This window comes from Schistocerca gregaria, chromosome 1 (assembly GCF_023897955.1).
Source record: "Schistocerca gregaria isolate iqSchGreg1 chromosome 1, iqSchGreg1.2, whole genome shotgun sequence".
NCBI classification, from domain to species: Eukaryota; Metazoa; Arthropoda; class Insecta; order Orthoptera; family Acrididae; genus Schistocerca; species Schistocerca gregaria.
The window spans coordinates 381981152-381994129 of record NC_064920.1 but is presented as its reverse complement, the minus strand read 5'-3'; positions in this window follow the sequence as shown (position 1 = coordinate 381994129).

Below are 12978 nucleotides of genomic sequence, written 5' to 3'. Positions count from 1 at the left end.
ACCTGTAATGGCCTGTGAAGAAGTGCCGCATGGCTGGCAGACTCAAGTAACGTTGAACATCCTTCTGTTACAAAATCAAATTGTGGGAAAGAAAGTCGACAGGAATATCGTATACCATGGCTCTTGGTTTCAGCATAGAAAACACGGAGAAATTTTATAGCCCTGCTAAAGATGTTATGTTATACGTACTTCAAAACTAGATTATGTTTCCTCTGATTTAATACCTTTTCCAAATTTTGTTTAGTGCTATTTTGATTATTTTTTGGAGGTATCCGAAATTGGCAAAGATTTTTCAAACTCGTCAAGTGCAAGATTTTTTCACGATAATTATTGATTATACTTTCTAACAGTAAAATATAAATGGTGCAAAACATGTAAAGTAAATATTAAATGCTTTTGAAACACAATATGTAACACTTTCTATTTTATAGAATAAAAAACAATATAGTGATTCCATTTGAGCACGTCCTTGTGTTAAGTCAGGAATGTAGAAATACACTGAAAAGCCAAAGAAACTGATACACCTGCCGAATATCGTGTACGGCCCCAGCGAGCACGCAACACGACGCGGCATGGACTCGACTAATGCCTGAAGTAGTGTTGAAGGAAATAGACACCGTGAGTCCTGCAGGGCTGTCAACAAATCAGTAAGAGTACGAGGGGATGGAGGTTTCTTCTGAACAGCACGTTGCAGGGCATACCAGATATGCTCAATAATGTTCATGCCTGGGGAATTTGGTTTGCCAACAGAAGTGTTTAAACTCAGAAGAGTGTTCCTGGAGCCATCCCGTAGAAATTGTGGACATGTGGAACGTCGCATTGTCCTGCTGGAATTGCCCGGTCATGTGCACAGTGCACATGAATGGATGCAGCTCATCAGACAGGATGCTTACGTACGTCTCAACTGTCAGGGTCGTATCTAGACGTATCAGGGTTCCCATATCACTCCAGCTGCACACGCCCCACACCTTTACAGAGCCTCCACCAGCTTGAACAGTCCCCTGCTGAATCGCAAGGTCCATGGATTCATGAGGTCGTCTCCATACCCGTTCAGGTCCATCCGCTCGATACAATTTGAAACGAGACTCGTCCGACCAGGCAACATGTTTCCCATCGTCAAGAGGCCAATGTCGCTGTTAAAGGGCCCAGGCGAGGCGTAAAGATTTGTGTTATGCAGTCATCAGAGGTACACGATGGGCCTTCGGCTCCGAGAGCCCATATCGATGATGTTTCATTGAATGGTCCACACGCTGACACTTGTTGATGGCCCAGCGTTGAAATCTGCAGCAATCTGCGAAACGGTTGCACTTCTGTCACGTTGAACGATTCTCTTCAGTCGTCGTTGGTCCCGTACTTGCAGGATCTTTTTCCGGCCGCAGCCATGTCGGAGGTTTGATATAATCCGGATTCCTGATATTCACGGTACACCCGTGAAATGGTCGTACAGAAAAATCCGCACTTCATCGCTACCTCGCAGATGCTGTGTCCCATCGCTCGTGCGCTGAGTATAACACCACGTTCAAACTCACTTAAATCTTGATAACCTGCCATTGCTGCAGCAGTAACCGATCTAACAACTGCGTCAGACACTTGTTGTCTTATATAGGCGTTACCGACCGCAGCGTTGTATTCTGCCTGTTTACATATCTCCGCATTTGAATACACGTGCCTATGGCAGTTCCCATGGCGCTTTAGTGTATATGGCAGCTGATGACTTCCTAACTGTAAAAAATATTGTGGCAATAAGATACCAGTTACATCTTCTATGAATTAATACTGTATAATCGGAAACGACTGATGTTATTATCGTATCAATGGTTTTCGGGGACGTTAGTCTTATTGTTGACACTGGTTTATTGAACAGAATTAACAGAACTTCATGTCGCTCAAATTTTCATCCTTTTTGAAACAATAGGTGATTACTTTCCCTCTATAATAAAATGTTGTGATGATGAACAAATCAGACAAAGCCAACGAAGCATCTGATTACTTTATTAAGAAATGTCAGCTCTGGAAATACGAAATATACTACTTGATCCTTATATAATGCGGAACTGACCACTAGATGCCATGGGAAGCGAATCCACCGGTATAACAGGAGGAGGAGAGTATTGTCAGTAGAGAAGCAGTAACAGCAGACAGGGGTATGAGGAGAGGTCAGCGACCTCGAACATGGACTGGTAATTAGATGTCACCTGAATAATAAGTCCATCAGAGACTTTTAACCCTTTTACAACTGCGCAAGTCTACGGTTGGTGATGTTGCTGTGAATGGAAACGCGAAGAAACAAAGATAGCTGAACCAAGACGAGGTAGAGCTCTGACAGACAGGAACCTTCAAGTATTGCGGAGGGGGTTTATAAAAAAGGGGTTTGTAAAAAATCAGCGTAAGGAATCACTCTTGAGTTCCATTGCGTGGTGTGTAAGAAGTTAAAAAGGATGGTATACAATGGGGAGCAACTTCTCATTAGCCACATCTTTCTGTAGTCAGTGTTAAGCTAAGCATTGTGGTGATGAAAAGAGCAGCAGCACTGGGCAGTGCATGACTGGAACGAGTAATTTGGAGCAACATAGACCTCGATCCAGACGTCAGTTCCACAGCAAAATTCACTACCGGCTCTTGTGGAAGAATGGGCTGCCATTCTCTCACAGACATCCTGACACCTCACTGAAAGTGTCCCCAGCAGAGCTTAAACCGTCATGAAAGGGAAGGGCGGACACACCCCATGTTAACGTCCACTAACAGCTGGCCAGATACTGTACCAGATAGTGTACTTAAGCATTATTTTCCTTTGCAAGTCATTCCCTCACCATGTTAAAAGACGAATCTTACCCCCTCCTTAGTACAATGTAGGTTACAACATAATTCATAGCGAAAATCGACTTGGGTGAAAGTATACCATAGTTGAAACAAAAATTTTCCATCAAAAACAACCTGTTTACGAGGTAGTTGCGAATGTGTGGTCACCAGCCGCCATTAACTTCATTATGAAGTAATGTCTTAGTTAGGACAAAAAATTTGAAATTTAAAATCTAATCAAGCACAAATTTTACTCGTGGCTCATGGCTGTGGAGTGTAGTACATGCATGATGGAGTAAGAGCAACTCACTTCAGCATAAAGTATTGTCCAAACTAGGAAAAAAATTGAAATTTAAAATCTAACCAGGTATAAATTTCAGCTATGGCTCATGGCTGGAGAGTCTAGTACAAGTATGATGGGGAATCAGCAGATTTTGCCGCTCGTGTGAGACATGTAAAACTCAAATATGGGTCAAGATGGATAGGTGGAGCAGGTTATCCTGGACCGAGAAATGGTTATAAAGATGCTGCGTGCGGAGTGGGTGCCACAGTTGCTCACAGTCGACCTAAAGCGCATCCGGCACATTTCAGCACAATGGCTGGCGATCTTTAATAGCAATCCGGAAGACTTTTTGCACCGATCTGTGACTGTCGATGAAACCTGGATCTGTCATTACACATCAGAGTCAAAGCTGCAATCAAACAATGGACTAATGCTGGTGAAAGTATGAAAGAAAGGCAAAGTTCATTTTGTCAGCTGGTAAGGTGATGGCCACTGTTTTTGAGGTTCCCAAGGAATAATCCTCTCAGATTGCTGAGAAAAAGGTAGAACCATAACTGGGCCCTGTTATGCTTCATTGTTGGATCGTTTGAAACTTGTGTTGGTTGAAAAAAGACCGAGGTTCGCACGCAAAAAGTGCTGTTTCACCTGGATAATGCACCATCACACACATCAGGGATAACAATGACGAAAGTGCACGAATTGGGGTTTGAATTGGTTCCTCATCCACCCTGTTCACCAAATTTAGCCCCAAGTGATTGCTTACTGTCCCCTAACTTGAAACTTTTACTTGCTAGGAAGAAATTTTCATTAAATAATGTGACAATTGCAGTCAACGAGAATTTTGTGGAGTTTGAGAGAACCTATTTTTCCAGTGGGATGAAAAAGTTGTAGGGTCACTGGACCAAGTGTATATTCCTCAAAGGAGATTATGTCTAGATGTAGGGTGAGAAAGTGAGTTGTTTACGTAACAACTATTTTATCTTGATGTTTAACACACTTATCAAACCACCCTCACTTTTACTAAAAGAATGTGTTGCATACGGAAGCAAGTGGCTGTTCGCAACCACACCCTTGTAATTATCTTTCAAGCCACTCGTTTGCGGACCCGTGTTTACCGGAACGTTTTTGCTTCTTTTGCTGCACACCTTCAATCGTTTCAGTTTGAGCTGATTGATTGTTGTACACCTTATATGTGTAGGACGGGACCCGGTTACTGTGATAACCGCAATCCACGCCCCGTTTCCCAAAATCACACAGATTCCACAACTCTTCTCTGGACGTTTTCGGTTTAATCAAACAGTTTCACCTGTAATGAGTCCAGGAAGGCGAGAATGATTCACACAGTGAGAAACAATATACGATTCGACACGATGTGATAAAGGTCTTGCAAAGCGATGCTTATCGGTTCGGCATTCCGGTTCCTGCTGACAGTGAGATGACAGATACGTAAAGCGACTGCCCATATGACAAACAACAAGACAGCGCGAATCACGTTTCAATTTCAGTTTCAGTTGCAATCATCAGGACGTTTTTGTGGCTTGTCGTTATTTAAATCTCAAAAAACGGAAGAAGAATAGGAAGTACAGAGTGCACCTGTACAATACGATAAATATCAGACATAGTTCAGCTGTGGTTTCTCGTGAATTCTTCCAACACTAACACAAACTCCACGAATTCTAAAGAATGAGTCCAGACAGTTTCCACTTTCTGGAGCAACTAGTATCAGCTACTCTGACAACGCAAAGCATAAAGTTTCAACTTACTGATTCTCCTGCTAAGAAGCTACTCATTACAATAACGTAAGTTAGTGCAAGTGTTTGAGTAGTGTTAAAAACACCACAATGAAAAGTTTATTTCTAGCTAGACATACTAGTATGGTATCTTATTTAGTGTAGCACATAAAAGTGGTTCAAATTGCTCTGAGCACTATGGGACTTAACTTCTGAGGTCATCAGTCCCCTAGAACTTAGAATTAGTTAAACCTAACTAACCTAAGGGCATCACGCACATCCATGCCCGAGGCAGGATTCGAACCTGCGAGCGTAGCGGTCGCGCGGTTCTAGACTGTAGCGCCTAGAACCGCTCGGCCACTCAGGCCGGCCAACAGTGGTTAGAGATTAATAAAACTACGATATTATTGCTACAACTGTTCAATTTCGTATAGTATTATATGAACAAAGTTGAGAAGTTCAGAAGAAATGTTGCTGGATTTGAAGAGAGATCAATTACCATCGATTGTCTAGTAGTGGGATGGTCAACGAGCGATGGGAAAAACTGACCGGTTAAATCCGATACATATATTTTAGTTCTGAATAACCAGTATTTTTTGATATTTGTTTGGTCTCAGTTACAACAGATCCTCCTTTTATGTTTTGCTAATAACCGGGTAAAAAGACGAAATATCAGTCAGTCTTAGCAGAAATGCTACAAGTTTCCGTTTTCAAACAAACCTTTTTCTTAAGTAGTAATTTTTATTCGTAAAATTTGCATTTGTTTCAAATATTGTGTTATTATAGAAAATGGGAAAAGAGATCAGCGCTATTTTAATAACAATGTCGACAGAAAGGAGCAGTGTACGTGCAGTGTGCAAGAATTTCCCCCAGCTGGTCTACACGGTAGTTTCTCAGAGTTGTCGTCAAACATCCGTTGTATTGCAGAATGGCACCAACCCAAGCATGCGAATATTTTTTCGCAGTTACGTAGCTCAAAAATGGTTCAAATGGCTCTAAGCACTGAGGCCATTATTCCCCTAGACTTAAAACTACTTAAACCTAACTAATCTAAGGACATCACACACATCCATGCCCAAGGCAGGATTCGAACCTGCGACCGTAGCAGCAGCGTGGTTCCGGATTGAAGCGGCTAGAACCGCTCGGCTAAACGGCCGGCCAGTAACGTAGCAATGAAGTACAATGCTTCATATACTTTTAAAGATTTAAGATTTGTCTGCCATTTCTATGAAATAATAAAGGAGAAAGGAAATTACGGTAACAGTGATAAATTAAAAACTTAACAACAAGTTATTCATGGCACACAATAAAAAATACTTCGTATCTGATCTGCTGCCTGTGTCTACATAATATGCCTTTTGTCTGCTTGTAGCCCTTTCAAACGGGCAAATGAACACTAAAAATAGCACTGACTATAAGTAATGTCCAAGTAGTGGCACGATACCCGATTACAACACGATTTTTTAGCAGAATTTCAAAAAATTAGAGTCAGTAGGAGAAAACTGGTGACTTTTTGGTAGTACTCAACCGTTTATCACATGTCGAGAAAAGCAGCAATCGATGAACAGACGAAGTTTTATTTTATTTGCGTATTTAATTTACTATTTCTATTCCCTGTAGCCTGAAACTGAGTCAGTTTCTAAGAAAAAGAAGATAAATCGTTTTCGGTTGTTTCGGCGATAACCGCCGTCCCCACGGTCAATTCTAAGTCGGGCTAGAGTGTACGTTTGAAGAAATGGATGATACCCACGATGGCAAGGAAAATACCGATCTCTTTAACGTCTGTCACAGAGCTTCCGGAAATCAGAAAGCATAGACTGAAAGAAACATCCAGTCACCATCATCTACTGATGACTCCCGGTGTCATTTCATTTCAGTAGGTTTCTTATTTCCAGCTACGGCTTGTATCGGTAGCATACGGAAAAGAGAAACTGAGTGGCCGCGCCTGTGGCTGTGGTGCCTAGCAGCCGACCTAGTCGCGGAGAGCCTCCAACGTATCTCTCGTATTTTTTCAAGAGTAGGAAGAGGTACGGCACTCCTGCCACCGATAAGACCAATTTCTATACGTTAGCCAAATTTCGTATGTAGCGACCTTTGACTAAAACCCACCAAATGTAAACTGGCCAGCGGCTATTTTCTTCACTGCAAAGTTTTCAAAATACACCCATCACAGTAACAATGGCAATAGCAAAAAGAAAACCATTTCGTTGTTAAGCTGTAAAGTGGGACTATAAGACGCGGGAAAATCTTTTTTTTTAACCAATTAATTCCCGTAGAATCGAATAAGAAAGGCTGCATAGTGAAAAACACATGCGAATCTAAGTATCGTGATTTTTAATTTTTTACACAAAAAGTAAAAGTTTTACTGAGAAACTAAGTGGAGAGACGGATGTAGCTTTACTTTATCTACATAAAACAATTTTCTGAAGCGCATGTGATGACTCGAAATGTGTATCTTACGACAAAGCTGCGTGGAGCAACGACCATTCCCTGCTGCGCCGGGCGATACGGTAGAGATAGGTGTTGGTGTCATCCGGCGAGTGTGAACAGTGAAGTCGCTTCAACTACGTAGTTTTCCACGCGCTCCACCAGTGCGGGCTGCTTCTGTATCACGAATCGCGTAGCGCATCGTAACGCGTATGGGCATCGCCTACGTGAGAACCATGCCTAACTAGTTCCACCGGTCATACATCCCTTCCTCACTCATTTATGACAAACGTCGTACTGCACTGTGACCAACTCCAATTTCGTGAGTTGTCGGTACTCTGATGTAATAACATCGTTTGTGTGTGTGTGTGTGTGTGTTTGTACAATGCTAGAGCTGACGAAAGATTTCGTAGGAAAAATATTTCTCTTTTTACTCAATATTATTTAAGTTTCGCGCATTGTGCTTCGCCAAGTATGACGCCTTTGCCTGCCGTTCAGGCAGGTGTTGCGTGGCGCACTGCGTTGACCTTGTAATATTTATACAATCACTTAGCTGCGCGTTTTCTCAGCCGCAGTGATGTCACAGTAAGGGGGCCGGCCTCCTCAGCAAAGGCCATGGCGCGCCTAAGCAAATTATTCGCACAGTTTTGTCTCCAAACTTTTCACGAGTCGAAACGAACTTGGGCTTTATCTATTAAAAATGCAAGGCGATCAGAGTGTAATGCCTATTTGGCGACCTAGTCATTAAATCATTAAAGACAGAGAAAAGATATTTGGCGAAAGAAATAGGTCATTGCACGGTTTAAGTACCATTCCAGTATTCACCACAAATGATTTCGCAAAACCACGTAAATGTAGGACGGAGTTCGAAAATCTCTTCCAGAATACGAATCCACAAATACTAGTACGCCACATCGCCACTTCTCTCGGCTCTATCTGCGAGTTCCTGTTAATTTTTGGATGCACCAATCATGAATAAAAATACAGATTCATGCGCAAATTTCTTTTTTCCCACGAAATAAAACAATAACAGTGAGAGAAGATAAAAACCAGCTAAGATCTTAGACAATGGAGTCGCATTCGGGAGGACGATGGTTCAATCCCGCGTCCGGCCATCCTGTTTTAAGTTTTCCTTGATTTCCCTAAATCGCTCCAGGCAAATGCCGGGATGGTTCCTTTGAAAGGGCACGGCCTACTTCCTTCCCCGTCCTTCCCTAATCCAATGAGACCGATGACCTCGCTGTCTGCTCTCCTTCCCCAAACAACCCAAACCTCAACTCCAGCTAAGATCGGTGGTTATTACACTTTAAAATTTATTTCACAGAGAAATTTGAACAAATATTCATCATATTTCTTTGACAAAAATCTTTGTCGGGGCGCAAGAAGGGATATTAAGCGCAGCCGATATACAATGAGGTGACAGAAGACATGGGATACCTCCTAATATCGTGCCGGACCTCCTTTTGTCTGGAGTAGTGCAGCAATTGTCATCCACAAGAATTCCATCGTTGTTTAGCAATATGAAGCCGGCGCTTCAGTCCGGAACCGTGCTGCTGCTACGGTCGCAAGTTCGAATCCTGCCTCGGGCACGGATGTGCGTGATGTCCTTAGGTTAGTTAGGCTGAAGTATTTCTAAGTCTAGCGGACTGATGACCTCAGATGTTAAGTCCCATAGTGCTTAGAGCCATTTGAACCATTTTTTGAGGAATATGAAGCCCGTGAATGGCTGCAAGTGATATCCAAGTAGCCGAACATAACCATTTCCAATCAATTATCGGTTTAGTCGGACAAGAGAACCCAGTCCATTCCATGTAAACACACACTAAACCATTACGGAGCCACCATTAGTTTTCACAATACTTGTTGACAACTTGGGTCTATGGCTTCGTGGGATGTGCGTCACACTCGAGTCCTACTATTAGCTCTTACCAATTGAAATCGGGACTCATTTGATAAAGCCACCCTGCAAGCAATGTCTTGCTATTAACAAAGGCACCCACTTTCGTCGTCTGCTGCCATAGCCCATTAACGCTAAATTTCGCCACACTGTCCTAAAGGATACGTTTAGCTTACGTCAAATATTGATCTCTGCGGTTATTTCACGGGCTGTTGCTTGTCTCTCTACGCAAACGCCGCTGTTCTCAGTCGTTAATTAAAGGCAGTAGGAGACAGCGTTGTCCGTGGTGAGAGGCAATGACTGAAATTGGTATTGTCGGTACACTCTTGACACCGTGGATCTCAGAATACTGACTTTCCTAACGATTTCCGAAATAGAACGTCCCTTCCGTCTAGCTTCAGCTACTACTCCGCTTTCAAAGTCTGTTAATTCCAGTCGCGCGACCATAACCACGTCGGGAACTTCACATGGATCACCTGAGTACAAATGACAGCTCCACCAACGAACTGCACTTTTATAGCTTGTGTGCGTGATAATGCCGCTACCCATATATGTGCATATCACTATCCCGTAACTTTTATCACTTCAGTGTATGTTAGTATGTTAAATTGTGGTATTACATTGTCAGTGCTGTCATCAAATATTTCATAATAGATCCCTCTGAGTGGGTTTGCTTGTAACAGCAGGAGAACCGCATATCAAATGAGAAACTGCTATTTTTAATGCTATTGGTTTTATAGTTCCCAGTCACTAAACGAGACTGTGAGTTTATCGATGCGAATACGAAATGTAATTGAATTAATATCCCTCCTCCCGTTAAAGTTGACAAACAAAAAATTCTGATTGGAATGTAATGTGTAAAGTGCATGCATGTCCGAAGGAACTTTGCATCGTAAATCGGAATAACACATCCGCCGACTCCGGGCAAGCGACTTTCAAGTAAAATGTGCCCCTTGTACAGGAATATACGTTACGGATATACGAGTATAGGCTGTAGACACATGGTTGATGACATATGGAAGTTTGGATGTGGCCGCGAGTCGTGCTGGGGTAACCAAATCGTAAGTCGGCCTTTGGCTGTGGCGAGGCGCACACCCCTTGCTTGCGTCTCGTCTGTTGTGCTGCTTGCGAGCGGGCGCGCGTTTGTGTGCTTCCGTGTAGCAGCCTGCTTCAGAGCCCGACTGCATTGGACATCATGATAAAATGAACTGCTACGTCGTAAGAAAAAGATTAATTAATTAACTAATTTGACCTTTGACTTTGACACAGATAAGACTGGTACTGCATTTAAACACTCTTTTGATTTTTTTGCCTAGATGCATACATTTCAAAATTTTTTTACCTGTCTAAGATAAAAATCTGTAAAAAAAATTGACTATAGATGATTATGTTTTCTTCGCGGCTGCTGTAAGGACAGAACGGGTTAGGTACAGGATGAGTTGGCGGTCGGAGGTTTCCGTTTCTCCGGTTCTGAGAGAATGCCAGGCAAAGGTGGAGAAAACTGGTGCTACCCGCGGTGAAGACTCCGTCTCTGCTGGCAGCTAAAGTACTCACAGTCGCCGTAAGATTTTCTGGAAGCACTTTCAGAATGAGAAGGTTGAACAACAGTGGCAGTGTGCTTACCTTCTGACTAACAAACTGGTTGCTTAGGGAACGTCTTGAAACACTCAACCTGACGGTGAAATATTGCACGTCGTTCGGACCGTAGTAACAGCAGATTCACCTAGTATTGTTAATTTCCGAAGAAATCGCTATGCACTGTATTGCTAAACACACTAATAGCTTTTGTGAGGGTCCGGGGATCCGACATCGAATAAAAGTTCGTTGACGATATTCACCTTCTTTTTCATAAGAGAAAATTTTTATTCTTCATAATTGCGATTACAAGGTGTATCTCCTCTGCACTTCAAATTACGTCTATATGCAAGCTTATCTAACCCTAAAAAAACAATCTCCAATAGCCATTCCTATCTCCACCAATTGCAAAAAAAGAAGCTAGATGCTTTTTTTTTTTTCGACAAAGAGCGGCGTCGTCACAGCAAAGAGCGTTGTCGTCTCCATTACGGTAGCGCGTCATCGCCGGTACTCGCAGCCAGAATATTACAATAATATTACGCAGGGACATGACGGTGGCTATTACCGCCACGCCACAACTAAATTAACTTTTTCATTAGATCGCGAACGACCAAAGGCGTATGAAGTTGAACGCCTTACACCGGATAAATGCGTCTCCCGCCACAAGACGTCCATGGAATACATATTACAATCCTTAGTACTACTGTGTACATGAAGCTCGCGAATGACGAGTTGTGCGTCGACCTCGTGCGGCGCCACACTAACGATCTTTAGTTTCGATACTCTGACGGACATGTAGGGACTGTAGTGGTTGATCACGCTGGTTTTGGTTTCCAAACGCTGCGGGTTTTCTAACTCCCGTTTGAAGTACCGTCGGACTCTGTGATGGCTGCTGTGAAACGGCAACGTCGTCAGTCACGTGACTGAAACGTGGAAGACGTTCGAAACGTACCGTGTCCTCAGTGGTGTCCGTCAGATGAAAACTGAACTTCTGTAACTCGTGCCTTCCTACTTGGTTATTGCCGGTTGCAGGGCTGTCGTCATGTCCGATGGCCAGCCGCGCACTTGTTCAGGTTGTGGCCAGAAGGGCGATGTCCGTTCTGAACGCCTCCAACGTAGGCTGCTTCAGACGCCGATCGGAGACGTCACTCCTGCAGCGCCCACTATGTTCTCTCTGTCTTATGCGTCTGCGGCGGTGCTGCCTGCTACGCCCCCTGTCGGCACCTCTCGATGACGCTATGGTCGTCTCGCTTGTCTCTCCTACACCCCGCAGTCAAATGAACAACGACCGTCAGCAGGCACAAGCTGTCTGTCCCGTCCCCATGGTTGTTGATAATGGAGCTGTACCTATCTCTGCCTTTCTGCCATCTGGCCACATGTCGGGACGATAGCCGTCCGCCATCCGACACAGAACAGCATGTTAGGAAGCAATGCTCGTAGAGGGAACGGAGTAGACAACCCCTCTGATGACTGCGACCTTCGGATGTGTGCACAGGATGACGACCCTGCAACTGATGGCGCGCTGTCCTCTGACGCCCTGCCACCCGACGACGCGACGTCCTTCCCTGCCTCCATCTCAAGTCAGCGTCCACCACCGGACACCGACCTTCCCCCGCCTGCGTCTGATGCGGTTGCCTCCATTTCTGTGTCTGACGCTACCTGTAGGCGCACCTCTGATAATAATCCACTGAACCCGCCCGGTGGCACGTCTGTCTCCTGGGCGGACAATATCGATGCTGAGGATGGACATTTTGGAGGTGTACAGAACGATGGATCCCCCCTTGGCGGGGTCGGCTCCCTTCCCGTGAAAGTGATGTGCCCTTCTGTGGGGGCCTAACAGGGAGCTACCTGTGCTTTCTCCGTGTTTGAATTGCCTGTCCTCCCGGCAATGGCAGCTTTCCACACTCATCGCATAGCCACGGTCGGTTGCATACGCCACAAACTGGCTTTACTCCATGACATGCTCTATGCTGCGGAAGTTGAATGCTTCCCCTGCTGGTAGTGGGGTGGCGATCCTCTTACGTGACGGTATCCTCGCCGATGCAGTTACCTATCTCCCTGATGCCAGAGGTATGGTTCTCACGTTTAATAGCGTCAGGATCCTCAGTGTCTATGCACCATCTGGTTCAGTTCGCCACTGTGAAAGTTCCACCTTCTTCTCAGAGATAGTCACGCCTCTCTTTCTGGGTCGGTAGGATGCATTGATAATGGAAGGTGATTTCAACTGCACCCAGGCACGTCATTTTCCGTGCGCGCGCTAGCGAACT